Source organism: Bos indicus, chromosome 9 (assembly GCF_029378745.1).
Source record: "Bos indicus isolate NIAB-ARS_2022 breed Sahiwal x Tharparkar chromosome 9, NIAB-ARS_B.indTharparkar_mat_pri_1.0, whole genome shotgun sequence".
NCBI lineage: Eukaryota > Metazoa > Chordata > Mammalia > Artiodactyla > Bovidae > Bos > Bos indicus.
Genome location: NC_091768.1, coordinates 24,843,614 through 24,860,407, shown reverse-complemented (window position 1 = coordinate 24,860,407; position 16,794 = coordinate 24,843,614). Strand labels below are relative to the sequence as shown.

General features: G+C 36.6%; 1 long non-coding RNA gene across 2 annotated transcripts; it reads left to right on the top strand.

Annotated features, from left to right (window-relative positions):
* Positions 1–1,280: 1,280 nt before the first annotated feature.
* Positions 1,281–15,151, top strand: LOC139184886 (uncharacterized). Of its 2 annotated transcripts, XR_011568395.1 has the most exons (3): positions 1,281–1,362; positions 6,122–6,187; positions 7,595–15,151. It is a non-coding gene; the product is annotated as an uncharacterized lncRNA (long non-coding RNA). The 2 variants fall into 2 exon arrangements; XR_011568394.1 differs by having other exon boundaries at positions 6,122–15,151.
* Positions 15,152–16,794: the final 1,643 nt, after the last annotated feature.

Below are 16,794 nucleotides of genomic sequence, written 5' to 3'. Positions count from 1 at the left end.
CTGACTTTTCTGCTGTTTGAACCTAGATTTTACAGGTTCAACTCTTAGGTAAGAAGCAGCAGCAAATGGAACATTTGAGACTAGATGGAGAATCCCATGGACAGAGGAGCTTGGCAGCTACAGTCCATAGTGTCACAAAGAATCGGATAAGACTGAAGCAACTTAGCACGCATGCACACAAGTAGTTAATACACTCAAGTAGTTAAGAGCTGCACTAACGTTTCATACTTTAGTGAGAGCATGATGAAATTTTGGGAAAGGAATGCTTCTTTTATTCTGGGGAATATATCCTTATATCATACATGCTGATGAGAGATTGTTGCATCTGCTTCAGTTTCCTTAAAGGCAGAATAAAATCTTATTTATAATAGTACAGCGTCTTGAAAATACTGATACTTAGTAAATGTTGAACCAGTGAGTTTATATGATTGCTTTCTATTCACAGAGTTTTTCAGTAAAGAGCAGTTTCCATGAACAAACTTGGCTCTTTTATGTATTTCAGTGTGAAAAATGCCCATATTCCAGGACAAGGAATGTGAGCCAAAGATCATTTTATTTAAAATTTTCTGATCTATAGTATTATTTATTTCAAGGGAAATACATTTATTCTCCTAAATAATACCATTAGTTACTAAAAATTTGGGCACATGGAAATTGGAATAGTTTTGGGAGTTAGAATAGCAAATAATTGAATCCAAAAAAGCTGGACTTAATAATTATTTTATTAATATAGATCAATCTATGAAGAAGGTGGATGTTACTAACAGCATTTGAAAGTTACTGACTTGATCAAATAGGCTAAATATCTGAGATTCTATTTTATATTCTCTTTTATCATCCAATTGGAAATTAATAATATATGTCACTATAGTATAAGAAAATTATATACCTTTTGAGATTTATGAGCAAATTCATTTTTTAAAATGTATATGACTTTAAAAATCTCAAGGTCTCTGTAAAGAAGTACTATTACATACTAACACAATGTTTTCTACTTACTTAATTTGTGCATCCTAAAAGACAACTGTTTATAAAATTAGAACAGATTTTGAATAAATAATTAGAAATGAGTGTGTTAAATTTGAAAATGTTCTTCTATTTAAAGTGTTCAGCAGCTGACCCTTGTGTGATAAGATTCACTTCAGGGACCCTACTGGACTCTGAGGCAGGACACACAGCTGACCTCAGTAACTGGATTAGATAGTAGTGTCCTAATTGATAATGAAGGGTTTGAACTAACAAATGAGTCTTGTTTGGAGGGAGCCTTGCTGTGGAGCATGTTAGGGGAGGAGACGAAGTCAGTGAGTGCTCGGGCTCTAGACTGAAAGGGACTTGACTCTGAACCCAGTCCTGAAGCCTTAGGTGAGTTAATTAGCTTATAATTCCTTGTCCTGAGAGTTTGTGTTGACATGAAAACAGATAATGCATGTGAAGCACCTACCACGGTGTCTGGAACAGGGTTAGCACTCATGGATAGTAATGGTTTTATTTCTGCTGTCAATGCTAGTTTTGCTAACATTGCAGTTTGGTTCCTGAATACCCTAAGGACATTTAGTGTTTTTTATTCTAATTCTCCAAAAGCTGCCTTTAAAGGAAATCCAAAAAATCAGTCTTTTTTCCTTTTTTGCTTTTGCTACATTTCCCCTCTCTATTTTCTTCCCTCCTTCCTTCCTTCCTTTTCCCCTTCTTTTCTTTTGCCTGTTTATATAGTCAACAGATTTTTAGTTATTACATGAGAATCCAAAACCTTATGCAGGTAGGACATTAAGGAATAAATTTTCCATGTCTGTAAACAGGACTATTTGTACTATCTGGATTACCCTGTAAGGGGAAAAATACTTTCTAATTTTGAGAGAAAATGCTCAATATTATGATAGTTCTGTCTCCTGTAAATATAGATGATACTTTGAATTCCTGAGTGTGTTTTTCATTCAGTAACATTGATCATAGTATTAAAACAGCATGATAGATTAAAGGTATGCCCTCTTCTAGGTTTCCTAGTGATCTGCAGGACCTTCATTTTCTTGACTATCCTAAAATATAAATATACTCTCCTTTTCTCTGAATGCATTTGCTTCTCCCAGTGTGTGAGATATTCATATGCCAGCATTCTTTAAAATAAGCTTGCTGCCATTTATCTTGAGAATGTGTGCCAATTCTCTAATGAGGACTCTTTCCCCACTCCCAATTTGTTCTCAACCACTTTGATTTCTATTGATCCTAAAATAATATGGAAGTAAAAATTAAAGTATTTCTATATGTGCATGCTGTATTGGTGATTTGAAACTTCAGGTACTGAGAACTGACTGTGAAGGAGAGAGCCAGCCACAATCTGGATTATTTTTCAAATGCTTTGGGTTTGGCAAAAACTAAAATGCTTGTTGCCAAGCCCCTTTCCTCCTAATTTTTAAAAATCATGTGTGTTTCAAGGGAAATTTAATCCACATGTTTCTGATTCATTTGCACTTAAGTTGTCAAACTGTTTTGTAATCATAAGTCTCTATCTTTCTCCACAGAAAGTTGAGTTTTTCCAAGTGTGCATAAACAATCACCTCTTAGAAGAATGAACTGAATTTTTAAATTCAGAAATCCAGGATGGGCAAAACTGTGTGTACCTCACCTGCTCTTGGGAGAGGAAAAGATTTTTGAAGTTTTGACTCTGCATCAAATCTTTTGATGTGGACTTTGACTTACCCTTGGAAATATGAGATTCTTCCCTCCAAGAAAAAGTGTTTTGAGAGTTTAAAATATACTGTAGAAGGTGCTAAATGACCAATGATGCAGGAAGATTCTAATTATTTAAAATTACAAGTAAACATGACTGTGAATAATATTAGTGTTATATTTCATAACAAAAGACTTATTTTAAACTTCATAATCTACACAATTGGGTTTATTTACAACTATAAACTCATCGTCTCTTAGATGTGAGCTTAACAAAGCAAAAAGCTCAAACTTTCTTCTCCCAAAATACTTTATCTAAAATTAGTTTAAGTTACTAATAGGAAAATTTACAAGGGAAAAATAAACACAATATTTTTAAAAGCTCATTCCATCTCTGAAAAGAGCTTAGAATTTGCTGTATTTACATATTTTTCTTATAAAACCTTCTGTAGTGAGACTTGAAATGCTGAAGCTTACTATAATAGAATGTCCCATTTGGGAACATTAAGAACTTTTATTTTATGGGAACTCACAATGGTTACTCCCATTTGGGTCTCTTAGGAAGTGCTAATTCCCAACACTTCCTCCTTTATCATGAGATCAAACCATTTGAACCACTTATTATCATGTACCCAGTAAAACTCAATCTGTTGTGTTAATTAGTTATGTAAACACATTTTATAATTGTGGAGACAAAGCAGAGCTAGGCAACTGGGTAGGTGAGAAAAGATCAAAGATCTCCCTTAATAAATTGTTACGCTAATTAGTGTTTGTCTTGTAGTGCTTCTCCAGGGGGTCCTTTAAACCCAAGCTTGGGAAAACCTGCTTAGAGAACAAGGAAGCTTTGGCAAAAACAAATCTAGCCAAACTCCCAAAACCAACTTAAAACCAGTGAAGTGAGAGAAAAAGGAATACAAAAGAAATAGGTGAAAAGAACTGTGAATTCCTCCTGAGGAGATCCTACTCTTAAGACTATAATATGGAAAGAAGGATCAGATCACACACAGTCTATTTTTATGATTTAAAAAAAAAAACAGCTTTGCCTAGTTCTGGTGCCTTCCAAGTAAAATTGTGTATGTAGCTTGCTGTGAAAATAATCAAGGTATTGTACCGTCTATATCTCTCAAAAAGTGCCCTTAAGAGGTACCTCCATTTTAGTAAGATAAAGGCCTCCAGGAGGTGCTCAGGCTCCCCATCAACATTACGTAGGCTTCTTTCCTGCCTTATTCTCGATCATGGAATTGGCTATCATCCACCATACTACATAATTTACTCTTCAATATTCTTTCAATTAGAAAGGCCATGAGGGCAGGGAGTTTTGCCCATTGGTTTTCCACTGGTTTGCCCAAAAATTGACTGAATAGAAGAATAAATATACATTAGTGATATACTTAGGGTTCAAAACATTTCAGAATGGTATAATATGGAGTTGTTCACCCATGTTTTTAAACATGGCATAATATACAATTGTTCTACCAGTTTATTGTTGTTCTTCGGTCACTCAACTCTTTTCCATTCCATGGACTGCAGCACATCAGGCTTCCCTGTCTATCACCAACTCCCGGAGCTTGTTCCAACTCACATCCATTGAGTCAGTGATGCCATCCAACCATCTCGTCCTCTGTCGTCCCCTTCTCCTCACGCCTTCAATCTTTCCCAGCATCAGGGTCTTTTCTAATGAGTCTACTCTTCGCATCAGGTGGCCCAAAGTATTGGAGCTTCAGCTTTAGCATCAGTCCTTCCAATGCATATTCAGAACTGATTTCCTTTAGGACTGACTGGTTGGATCTCCTTGCAATCCAAGGGACTCTCAAGAGTCTTCTACTACTTACATGATATGAACTGGCCTTGAGCAATTCACTAAATCTTTCTGAATTCTGTTTCCTCACGTGTATATGTGGTTATTATTACCTTTCTTTCAGAATTGTGTCAAGATCGGAGATGATTTATAAATCGCCCAGCAGCGTCTAGCACTTCGCAAATGCTCAGTAAAATGCGGTTATTGTTTTGTTGTTATTGTCATTAATCTGTTCCCTTTGTCTTTATGCAGGCCAGCTAATATTAAGACCCTTGTGTTTAGTATCACTTCTCTTTGCTTTTTATCTTGCTTCTCTTCTTTTTTATGTCTTTTTCATATTTTCTTAATTCTATAGTATGTTCTGTGCGACCCCATAGACGGCAGCCCACCAGGCTCCCCCGTCCCTGGGATTCTCCAGGCAAGAACACTGGAGTGGGTTGCCATTTCCTGCTCCAATGCATGAAAGTGAAAAGTGAAAGTGAAGTTGCTCAGTCATGTCCGACTCTTCGAAACCCCATGGACTGCAGCCTACCAGGCTCCTCCATCCATGGGATTTTCTAGGCAAAAGTACTGGAGTGGAGTGCCACTGCCTTCTCCGAATATGTGTCTACATACTCCCTATCCATAAACCTAACAACTCGGTGATTGCTTATAATGGACCTCACTTGTGCAGCATTGGATAAACGTAGATCTTTATTTTACGGCATATTCTCACCAGTTCACATGATTTTTTCTGAGTTATAATGTCTAGTGATTCATTTATTGATTTCTGTATATAACTAGGCATGAAATAGATTGATGATCAGTTACTTCAAATGTTTAAAGAGCAGAAATAAACTAAAACCTGAGAAGAATTTGTCAGAACTAGTCTTTAACTTTCTCTGAAAATTTCCACGTATTTGTAAATGACTACCGATGTTCACTGTTTACAAATATAGAATAGGTAAGGTGGGTGTTTTCTATTTTCAAGTATTAATATTTCCAAAGCCAGGGACAGTTACTTACTACTCATTTTGCCTAAAGTTTTCAAATAAGATTTTGTTCACTTCCCTGAAGTCTTGGTGGAGATGGGCTAGTCCAGATTTGTATCTAGGATTTGCTTCAGCCTCAGCCATATCTTTTAACTTTTATTTTATATCATCTCTTTTAACTCTAAATTACAGTCCTGTCTTGAAACTCCCTTCATGAAGGCTGGCAGTGCAGAAGAAAGGAGGAAGATAAAATGGCCCAAGAAATTCTCTTCTAGAATGTTCTGTATCTGGTCTTATTTTCTGGCATCCTTGCTATTTCACAAGTTCCCAGTTGTTATGTAATAGTCAACTAGAAAGTGCTTTTTTTTAAACCTAGTATTAAAGTAATATATTAAAAAAAATAATATGTGGTTGCTGTAACAAATTTAGAAAATATGACCAAGCAAAAGAAGAAAGAGTAAAAATAATCTGTAATCTCACTAGATACATATACAATCTCACTAGATACATATCTAGCATGTAATAGATACTTATTATCACAAAAATATATTATCATACATAGAAAATATTTTGAAAAATTTTTTAAATTTATAATTCAGCATATTTTCTATCATCAAACACAAAAGCATAACTTCAATGACATCATAAGGATATATCACTTTCTATTAAAACAATCTTTTGTCTGCAGATGTGATGGAAAATATATATGTTAGAGCAAAAATTGAAAACATGGATTTTTAAGGTAAATAAGGAGGTAAGATTGATAGTCTTTGTGTTTTTTCCTGCAAAATAATTCATTTTACTCTTATTTTCCCCCCTTTTCTCAGATAAAAAAGGTATATAAGAGCACACACACTGAGATGGATCTATATAAACTATAGTCCCATTTCAGTAACTTGAAATTACAATAAAAAATCTTCTCTCTCTTGTTGAGCATTTTCTCCCTTGATACCCAGAACATGACTACTCAAACAATAGCTCTCAATAAATATTAGTTGGAGAGCTGAAACAAATAAGCTAACTCACATATAAATGCTTTTTTTTGAGATCTATGATTACAGTTTTACCAGCTTGTTTATTTTGCCACTATGGGAATAAATGAGCGGACATTGAACCCTTTATTCTCCATTTCTTCAAGTGACATTATTATCTAAGCTCAAAGCTGCCATGTCAGTGTTCTCTAAAACTTGAATCTGAATGACCTGGAGCGCTGGTTATAAATGCAGTTTCCTGGGCCCTACCCTAGACATACTGATACAGAATATATAATGTGGAGCCTGGGAAAGTTTGAGGACCATTTTGGGGTGGTGTCAGCAAGCAGTGAAATATGTTTATCAGTAGAATAAGTATAGAACATATTGTGCCTCCCAGCCTGTGTGGAATGAATAAATCTTTAGGAAAGATAGAACTGGGGGGAAATTTTCTTTTTTTGTTGTTTTTAAAGATAATGGCATTACCTTTATGTTTAGAGGATGATGAGATCTAGTAAGGGTAAAAGAAAGCGTGTTTGAAGGTCAACTTTATTTTGTGTGGAAATGATTTCACTGGACAATTTTAATTATGGGAAGAAAAATAATGATGCAAACCATCTAGATATATAAAAGTTTCTCTTTGCTGCTTGTTCTCGCTATGTCTGTGGCATCTTTTGAGACTCCAGTGAAAGCTATTAAGAAAAATACCCATTCACTCGTCATAAACATCAGTATAAAGAATCTAATGTATTAAGCATGTTTTCATCTAGGCTTTTCGTTCACAATAAAGCTTTTTAGAAGTACTTAACTTTGCTTCAGTATTCAACTTACAGATGCATTCACTGTATCACTCTATCTAAGCAACGTCTTAGAACCAAAAATGAATGTTTAAAAAAATTTTTTTTGTAGGAAGATGTGAAAATTAATTTGGCATGTAGGTGCTGTTGGTTCCAATTAAAATCAATATCTGTCCTGATTTATGCCTCTTGTCTCTATGACAGCAAGGGGGCTGGCTAAGGGGGTGCATCTGCTCCTCTCTCCCAAAGGGGCTCAAAACAAGTGAATGACCTGCAGTGTTTATTATTAAGTTTTCAAAGGGAAAGTTGTTTTGGTCTAATTGAAGCAATAATATGAGAGAGGTTATTTCTGGTCAGTTCCCTGCTGTTTTCACTCTGGAGAATATATTCCAGGTGTTTGCCGTGCTGCACTGCCGTGTAAGGACCACGTTCCCTGGAGTTTGGATATGCCCGTGGAGCAATAAACCAGCATTGTGAGTTGCAGCCAGTTTTGGCATTTTTGAGACACTTTTTTTAAGTTAACGTCGTAGTAAACCAGATGGTTAATGACCACATTCATTTTCAAAAGTTCCAGTGACTGTGGAATAATGCAATGAGACTTTATAAATCCCTAATACATTAAAGAACAATTTCTTCTCTTTCCTTTTACTCTTAGGCTTTGCCACACCATAAAGAGTAGCTGTAATATCATGTCACTAAAGTTTACTTTGAAATGTCTTTTTCTTTCTTTTCCTCCACACTGATTAATGATTTTCTTTAAGTGGATGAGAAAATAAAAATTAAAATCTGATTAGTCAAAATATGAGCCATCGTTCATTCATAACTTGTCCCTCTCTGGTTTTGCAAAAGATATTCTAACTCCATGTTCTTCAAATATCCCTAAACGTCATAAATAGTATCAAGGATGATTGGTTAAGGGTGTAGACTCTGCATCTGGATTTAGGACATAAATGCAAATATTCAGTACGTGATATTTGTCTGAGATACATATAAGTGACCATTTCTGATAAAGGATAAATGTCACAAGTAGTAGTTTGGGAATTTCAGAGGTGACGTTCCACATATCAGCTAGCAAATTGATGTTATAAACTTTTCTATTGCTCTAAGATATTTTTCCTGGCAAAATCACAAAATTGAAAACACTATATTAGTTAGTGGAACTTAATCTTAACTTTAAGAATTTTATGCAACATTCATTTAAGATACTTTAATCTTGATTAAATTCCCAGGTAACCCGTACTGGTAATCACAAAAATAAAAGACAATTATAAAGTTGAAATTCAACGTCTTCCTGGTTCCAACTGGAATTTTGGACCTTGGTTTTGTTCATTTTCATCTGTGAACCTAATATGAACCCACAGACCAAAATAGTCACATTAAGAACAGGGGCTGGATTTCAGGCTAATCAGGGGAAATGCCTGGGGAGGGTGGTGGTGGTGTTGTCTGCTGCTCACCCGCTTAATCACGCAGACTTTCGGAGTCCAGGATACTTCCAGAGCCTGAGTGGTAGCGATTTCTCAGTTCACATTCCCAGATGTGCGAGTCAAAGGGTCTAGCACCGAATGTCCTCAGAGGCGGGCCTCTGGGAGGGGGACTGCCCTCCCGAAAGAGAGAAATGCGTGGTACTCGGTGTCAAGGGCATCGTATTTATAAAGCACTTTGGGTTCTTTGGATGATATTCAAAGTACTATGAAGTATTATTACTTAACGTATTTTCACTAGATCCAAGGAGAGGGCAGGAAGCTTGCTCCGTGGCTGTGTATCAGGCAAAGGAAGCTGACCCGCACATTCCTCTCCTTATTCTTTCCCTGCCCCTCAGAATACCACACACATAGCAACGGTCAATTACAGGGGAGCAGGTGAGGTGTGCAAATTAACACAGGAGAGAGTGATGAAAGTCGTGGGGGTGGGGCGGGGAAGGGGGGTGGGAGAAGAAGAGGAGAGCGAAGGACTGCCTGGTGGGAAAGGCAAGTTGCAGTGCCACTTAATAAACATGACTGCTAATAAAAGAAGATTCACATTCTTGAACAGGAAACAACAGATAAACCAAAAAACAAAACAAAACATCAAATCTATATGATTTCATTCTGAGTGTTTTCAAAAGGTTGTGATGTTTTTGTCTCTATTAGAGGAGATTCATATCACCCCTTCCCTCCTCCCCCACCCAAAAAGCAAGTTCCTTTGGAATAGGACACTATGAAAGGAAGAAATGTCATAACTCAAATGATCTAAAACAACTCAGATAATTTACAACGACTTTATTCTCTTTCAGGGGTCATCGTTAGAGAGGGTGTTTAGATAGTTTGCCCAATTAAAGGGTATATTCATATTGCAGAATGAATTATTTGCTAGAATTTAATAGTCTTGAAATTTCACAGATGCCGGTGAGATAAGAAGGGAGATTTCTGTTACTTCCCAGCCCTTTGTAAAACCTCACAGCAGGTGATGCTAGAAACCATAGTCATCACTGCCAATTTAATACACATTAGTATATAGACTTTACTATATAATGTAGAATTCATTGTACTTTCAAAATTAGCATCTTCTCTGATCATTTCAATAAGATAAATAGGCAAGCCATAAAGATTAGCTCCTGAGTGCTTATTGTTCAATGATTCACATTGGTGTACCTCAAGAAAAACATTCGTAAGATGAAAAGTTGGAGGTACATCTGAAAGGTTCTTTGTTTGCATGAGAGAGCCACATTTTTATCAATTGGAGAAGGATAAAATGTGCATTGTGCTAACACTGATGATTATAAGCTTTTTTTTTTTTTTTTTTACTAGTAGTTCTTCAGGATCACGCAATAACCTAGTAGTAATGAGCTTCAATTATCACTTTACTGGAGACATTTCAAAGAGATTTACTGTTGATAGACTGAGAGAAAAGGTCATTTACACCATTGTTCTTCAAATCACAGAGTTCATTTTGAAGTTTGTGTCTCCTGACAATCTTTCTTTAAGACATTGCAAATTATCTTTTATTGTAGTTCAAATAAGGAAACGGAGTCACAAACAAATTTACCTACTATTAAATAAATAGCTTTGATTTCCTGTATTTACAACTACTATTTAATTATGACATTTTAAAGAAGCTGCCGTTGTCCATTGCTGGCATCATAATTTTCTGAAAAAAACAAAAGCAATCCACTTGTAGCAGTGCTGGGCTGCACACATAGACCAGTTTAGTAATCATGGGTTTATGGCTTTACCATCTTAATATTTATAGTAGCTATTTTTCTGAGGTTGGTGGGTCTGGCACACCTTGATTGCTGTAGATAACTCTGGAGCAGAGGGTGTGGGTGTGAGGTGGGGTCAGTTTAGCACTGCGGAAATTGTTTTTGTATATAGAGAATATAAGTATCATTTTTGCTGTTTGTTTTAGTACCAAATATTCACATGTTTACTTCACAGTTTTCAAAGGATGCTGCCTATCTTAGAATTTAAAAACCCTGGATATTTGTATTTGTAGATATTGGAGCTGAAATCCATAAAGTCAATTGTTTTCTCTAAGGCTACCTGGAGCCCAAGGACTAAAATCCTGGAATCCTGATGACTTCACTCCCTGTTCCATACTGTGTTAATAGATGTTTCTTATTCGATCCTCCTGACAACCATGTGATACAGGAATTGCTATCTATTCTTGTTTTATAAACAGGAAATATGGCTCCAAGGAGTTGCATGCCACTCCATCGAGAATTTCAAAGCTTATTAAAGACAAAATTTGATTTGGTACCCAGGCCTTGCTCAAAATTGTTAGAGTTATATAAAAATGATCCCAGTTGCATTTCTAATGAGAAACTTTTGGACTATTTCTGTTTATCTGTGTGTTATCTGTTAAGGGTCCCTTGGAATGAGCATCAGCTAAATCTTTTAAAGACCTATGAAACCAAAGTGGTTTCTGTTTGGCTATAACTCCCAGTGGACTGAAAGATTTCATTATGCTGTTAATTTTGCATAACAGTTATTAACAGATGAACTACGTTATTTTGCTTATGATTTTTTTTTTCTGAGATCCTAGATTTGAAGCTATCATTCTAAAGTGAAGCCATGTAAAATATTCTGCTTTTGCTTTTAAGCTTTTCTTTTGCCACATTGTTCCTCTTGTGTCCCAAATATTCTAAATTGTTTACATTTTTTGACCATGCAAGGATCCTTGCCACTCCCAATGAAGACTTTAAGACATGCTGATTGCCTGTTTATCTCACTTGTTATGCTTCATTTGCTCATCCTGTAAGTATTTACTGGACTCTCCAGGTGGTGCTAGTGGTAAAGAATCTGCCTGCCAATGCCGGAGACCTAAGAGACACAGGTTCGATCCCTGGATTGGCAAGATACCATGGAGAAGGGCATGGCAACCCACTCCAGCATTCTTGCCTGGAGAATACCATGGACAGAAAAGCTTGGCAGGCTTAAGGCCATAGGGTTGCACAAATCAGACATGACTGAAGTGACAGCACACTATTCCAAGAGCTGGAAAAAGAATATTGAAAAATACAAAAAAAACAAAAACAAAACAAAACCCTGCCCTCAAATTATCTTATGGTTGGGGTATCCATTCTATGTACAAATAAATGTATAACATGTCAGGTGTGAACACTGTGAAGGGTAAAAATGATGCTGTGCAAGGGGGTAGGGAGTGCTGAACCCAGAGAGGAATAGTCTTATACAGTTGTTAGGAGCAGCTTCAATGACGAGGGCACATTTCTGCAGATAATGTGAAGGAACGAGCTATGTAGAGATCTGAGGGAATAGTAAATTGAAGAAACTAAGATAAACTTGCACTTGGAATGGTCAAGGGACAATGTAGAAAAAGTCCAGAGAATGTCCAGAGGGAATCAGGACACACAAAGCCTTGTGGGCCAATTTAAAAGTATTGCATGAGTGAAGTGCAGAGCCATTTAAGGGGCTAGAACAGAGGAAAATGTAAAAAATAAATTTTTGTGTTTCTAAAGATCTATTTTGGCTGCTTTGTGAGAATAAACTGGAAAATGCAAGAAGAGAAGAAGCAGGGAGACCAGCTAGAAGGCTACTGAAAAAGTCTGTATCATAAATGATGAGTTAGTTCAGGAAAGCTCATCAACTTCTGGACATATTTTGACAATAATGTTGATTTATTCAAAGGTGGGATGTTAAATGTCAGAGAAAGAAAGCAATTAAGAGTGCAGAAAAACTAGAGGGATGGCATTGTCCTTTACTAGAAAAAACTGATAAACACTTTCATGGGGGAGAATGAGAAATGTGTCTATTGACATCTTATATTTGAGGTGTCTACACATAAACAGAAAGCTTGAAAGGCAGTCAGGTTATGAGTCTCAAGATTAGGGAGAGAGTTTTTGAGTGGAAATGATGATTTGGGACTATTCAGACTGATCTTTTACTAAGTATGAATTTACTAGCCAAGGGAGTGAGGGTAAATACAGAAGTTAGAGGATTAAGGCTGTTTGTTAAAGTATGAGGGAGATAAGGAGGAGTTAGTGACAGTAAGAATGACCAGTGAAGAGGGAAGAGAGTGCTATCTCAGAAGCCAAATGAAGAAAGCATTTTAACAAACAAGTACTTAATTGGATTTGCCTTTTCATTTTCTTTTTAATCAAACAGGATACCAAGGGATTGGTTCAAAATGAACATCAAAATTACATTAAGTATAATTACAATTTTTTAAAAATTGCATACTAGGAATCAAAATTCTCCAAACCAGGCTCCGTGAACTTCCAGATGTTCAAGCTGGATTTAGAAAAGGCAGAGGAACCAGAGATCAAATTGCCAACATCTGCTGGATCATCGAAAAAGCAAGAGAGTTCCAGAAAAAAATCTACTTTTGCTTTATTGATTATGCCAAAGCCTTTGACTGTGTGGATCACAATAAACTGTGGAAAATTCTTAAAGAGATGGGAATACCAGACCACCTGACCTGCCTCCTGAGAAATCTGTACACAAGTCAGGAAGCAACAGTTAGAACTGGATGTGGAACAACAGACTGGTTCCAAATCAGAAAGGAGTACGTCAAGGTTGTTATGTTGTCACCCTGCTTATTTAACTTATATGCAGAGTACACCATGCGAAATACCAGGCTAGTTGAAGCACAAGCTGGAATCAAGATTGCCAGGAGAAATATCAATAACCTCGGATATGCAGATAACACCACCCTTATGGCAGAAAGTGAAGAAGAACTAAAGAGCCTCTTGATGAAAGTGAAAGAGGAGAGTGAAAAAGTTGCTTTAAAACTCAACACTGAGAAAACTAAGATCATGGCATCTGGTCCCATCACTTCATGGCAAATAGATGCAGAAACAATGGAAACAGTGAGAGACTTTATCTTTTGGGCCTCCAAAATCACTGCAGACGGTGACTGTAGCCACAAAATTAAAAGACACTTGCTCCTTGGAAAAAAAGCTATGACCAACATAGACAGCATATTAAAAAGCAGAGACGTTACTTTGCCGAAAGTCCATCTAGTCAATGCTATAGTTTGTCCAGTAGTCATATATGGATGTAAGAGTTGGACTATAAAGAAAGCTGAGCACCAAAGAATTGATGCTTTTGAGCTATGGTGTTGGAGATGACTCTTGAGAGTTCCTTGAACTGCAAGGATATCCAACCTGTCAATCCTAAAGGAAATCAGTCCTGAATATTCATTGGAAGGACTGATGCTGAAGCTGAAACTCTAAAACTTTGGCTACCTGATGCGAAGAACTGACTCATTTGAAAAGACCCTGATGGTGGGAAAGATTGAAGGCAGGAGGAGAAGGGGACAACAGAGGATGAGATGATTGGATGGCATCACCGAGTTGATGGACATGAGTTTAAGTAAGCTCCGGGAGTTGGTGATGGACAGGGAAGCCTGGTGTGCTACAGTCCATGGGGTTGCAAAGAGTCGGACACGACTGAGCGACTGAACTGTACTCAGGAAATATAAATGGCAGGTTTACTTATAGTTCTCCATTCTCAGAATTTTTGTACATATTGAATTCTTCTCCACATAATGGTTGAGTCTGACAAGATTTGCTCTGATCTAATTTTGCAGTCTCATAAAGAAGGCAGTATGAAATAAATCAGCAATTGTGAGGACTATTTTTTCTAGAAAGGCAATGTGGTATAGTGTAAAGAAAGGGCAGCCTGTGAGTGAACCCAGTTTCCACTGAGAACTTAGCAAAATTGCTTCACTTCTTTAAGGCTCACCTCCATCCTCTTTAAAATAGAGGATATTAATACCTATCTCCCAGGGTTACCATTTCTGATTAAATTTTAAAATATAGTTAGTTCAATTGTCTTGGGAGTTCCCTGGCAGTCCAATGGTTAGGACCAGCGACCATGCATTTTCCCTGTCATGGCCTAGTTTTAATCCCTGGTGGAGGAACTAAGATCCTGCAAGCCTTGCAGCAGGGGCCACTTCCCCACCCCTCAAAAGAGGTAAATTGCCTGATACACTGTGAACACTTAACATCAATCTCTAAATCATTAAGTATCTTTCAAATAGATACTTTAAAAGCATTGTGCTGCATATTAGCATTTTTCCGGGGAAATATTCAAATAATTCTTGACTGGGAGCTGTATGTATAGTGACGTGTGTGTGTGTGTGTGTGTGTGTGTGTGTGTGTGTGTGTGTGCATGCATGCTCACTCAGTTGTGCCTCTTTGTAGCCCCATGGAAAGCTGATAGATGTGGTACTCAAAAAAATTTAAGCAGTTGTTTACCTTTCCTAGTTTCTACTCTGGGATAAACAAATAATCAGAATATCTTTTCTTACTTTTCTCTCCCTGAGCCATTCTGGCATAACCTATCAACCTGAGAAGGGTAACTTTGTTCACTTTTTCTCAAGATTTTGCTCAACCTAGCTGGAACATATGAACAAGAAAGACCTCCTAGAAAGAGCTGTTGTCTCCAAGTTGAGAAGAATTCTCTGGAGAGAATATATTTTACAAACATAAATAAAATGATTTTGTGACCATTTTTACAGTGCTCTGCTTGTGTATCCTCTAATCACTCTTTCGTGCAGATCTCAGTGAATGGGGGACCTGAGTGATCCATCTCATCTCAATCTTGCAAAGCAATTGCAATGTGAATTCAGATGATGGATCTATAATCTATTATAAAATGAAAGAAAATTCATCTTCAAAAGAAACCTGAATGAAGAGAAGATTCTAATTAGATGTTATTTGCTTTTAATGGTGCTTTTTTATCCCTGGGGTGAATAAGTTCCATTGTCACCGAGACACTCTATTATTCAATTGGTGTCTCTGCCCTCTCCTGGCCCCACAGCACAGTCCAGCAGGGACTAGACTTGGATCTCTTCAGAGCTCATTAATTTGGAACCTCTGCTGACTAGAGACAGAGCTTTGGTTAAACTTAAAATGCTCTTTTCCATGTCCTAAGAGTTGGCCTTGCTCAGAGTGTTTTAACTAAAGAAATCAAAGGTAATGAAACCAAAAACACCTAAAGTGGACTTTAAGCATGGAATAGAGAATGTTCCCTTTTTAATATAGGTTACATGAGAAATAAAGGGAGGAAAGTGAAACTTTCATGGGAAAAAAATGACTTTTAGTAGCTTAATTTGGGGTCTACACACTTTGCCTGCCATGTATTCAAAAATTAGAGTGGACTGCTACACTTGGAAAAGGAGACTTTGACTGAATGCAGTATTATCAAAGCATAGTTTTAAAATTATAATTAATGTGTTATGATGAAAACACAGATTGAGGATTAATCCAAAAGAGGTATTTCATTAAGGAACAAGAAGGTAATTCATTAGAGAATAAAGTATTAATATTTTTATTCACTATAAAATAAGAGATCTGTGCCTTTTTCTCAAACACTAAATATAATAAGAATATACATTTTGCATTCATACCAGACAGATGGTTATTTAATTTAAAATGTGAGTCCTTGCCACCTGCAAAACTCTGTACTAGACACTGGGGATTATAACAATGAAAAAAATAATCTCTTCATAAAAAAGCTCAGTTTCTGGTTGGCTTGGTCAAAGCCTCAAATGAACTAAGAAAAAGAGGGACACAGTAAATGGAAGGCAGAATTCAGTGAAAAAATCAAAGTACACAGAAGAAAAAGAAGTTAATTGTTGATTGGCAATCACGGAAGGCTGTTGCTATTTAAGTTGCATATTTTTGGTTAAAGGAACAGTTGAATGAAGCAAAGTTGTGAAGTTGTGAAATTTGTTCAGGAAATGGAGAATGGAGTTGGGGAGCCAGAGCATAGAATGAAATAAGAAAAGAGGCTGCAGTCATAGCCTAGATATATCTGAATGCTAACTGAGGAGTCTGGGCTTTCCCTTACATAAGCTTGGCAAGTTATTTTGGGTAGGGATGTATATAGTCATGGTTAACAAGAGATTGTTAGGACAATATATGGATTCATCAGTAGAAGTGTAATTTGCCATGTTACCTCTAAAGGATGATTCAGAGATAATTTTTTAAAAATATTGGTTCAGTCTGCTTTGAGTTCTTTCTCCCTCTTAAAATTTCAAACTGAATTTAATATTCTTTTCTAACATTTAAAAATACTTCTGTTCCCAACAGGAATAGGAATACCATTGGCATAATGTTCTACAGAGTGTCCAGATACACTTGGCACCTT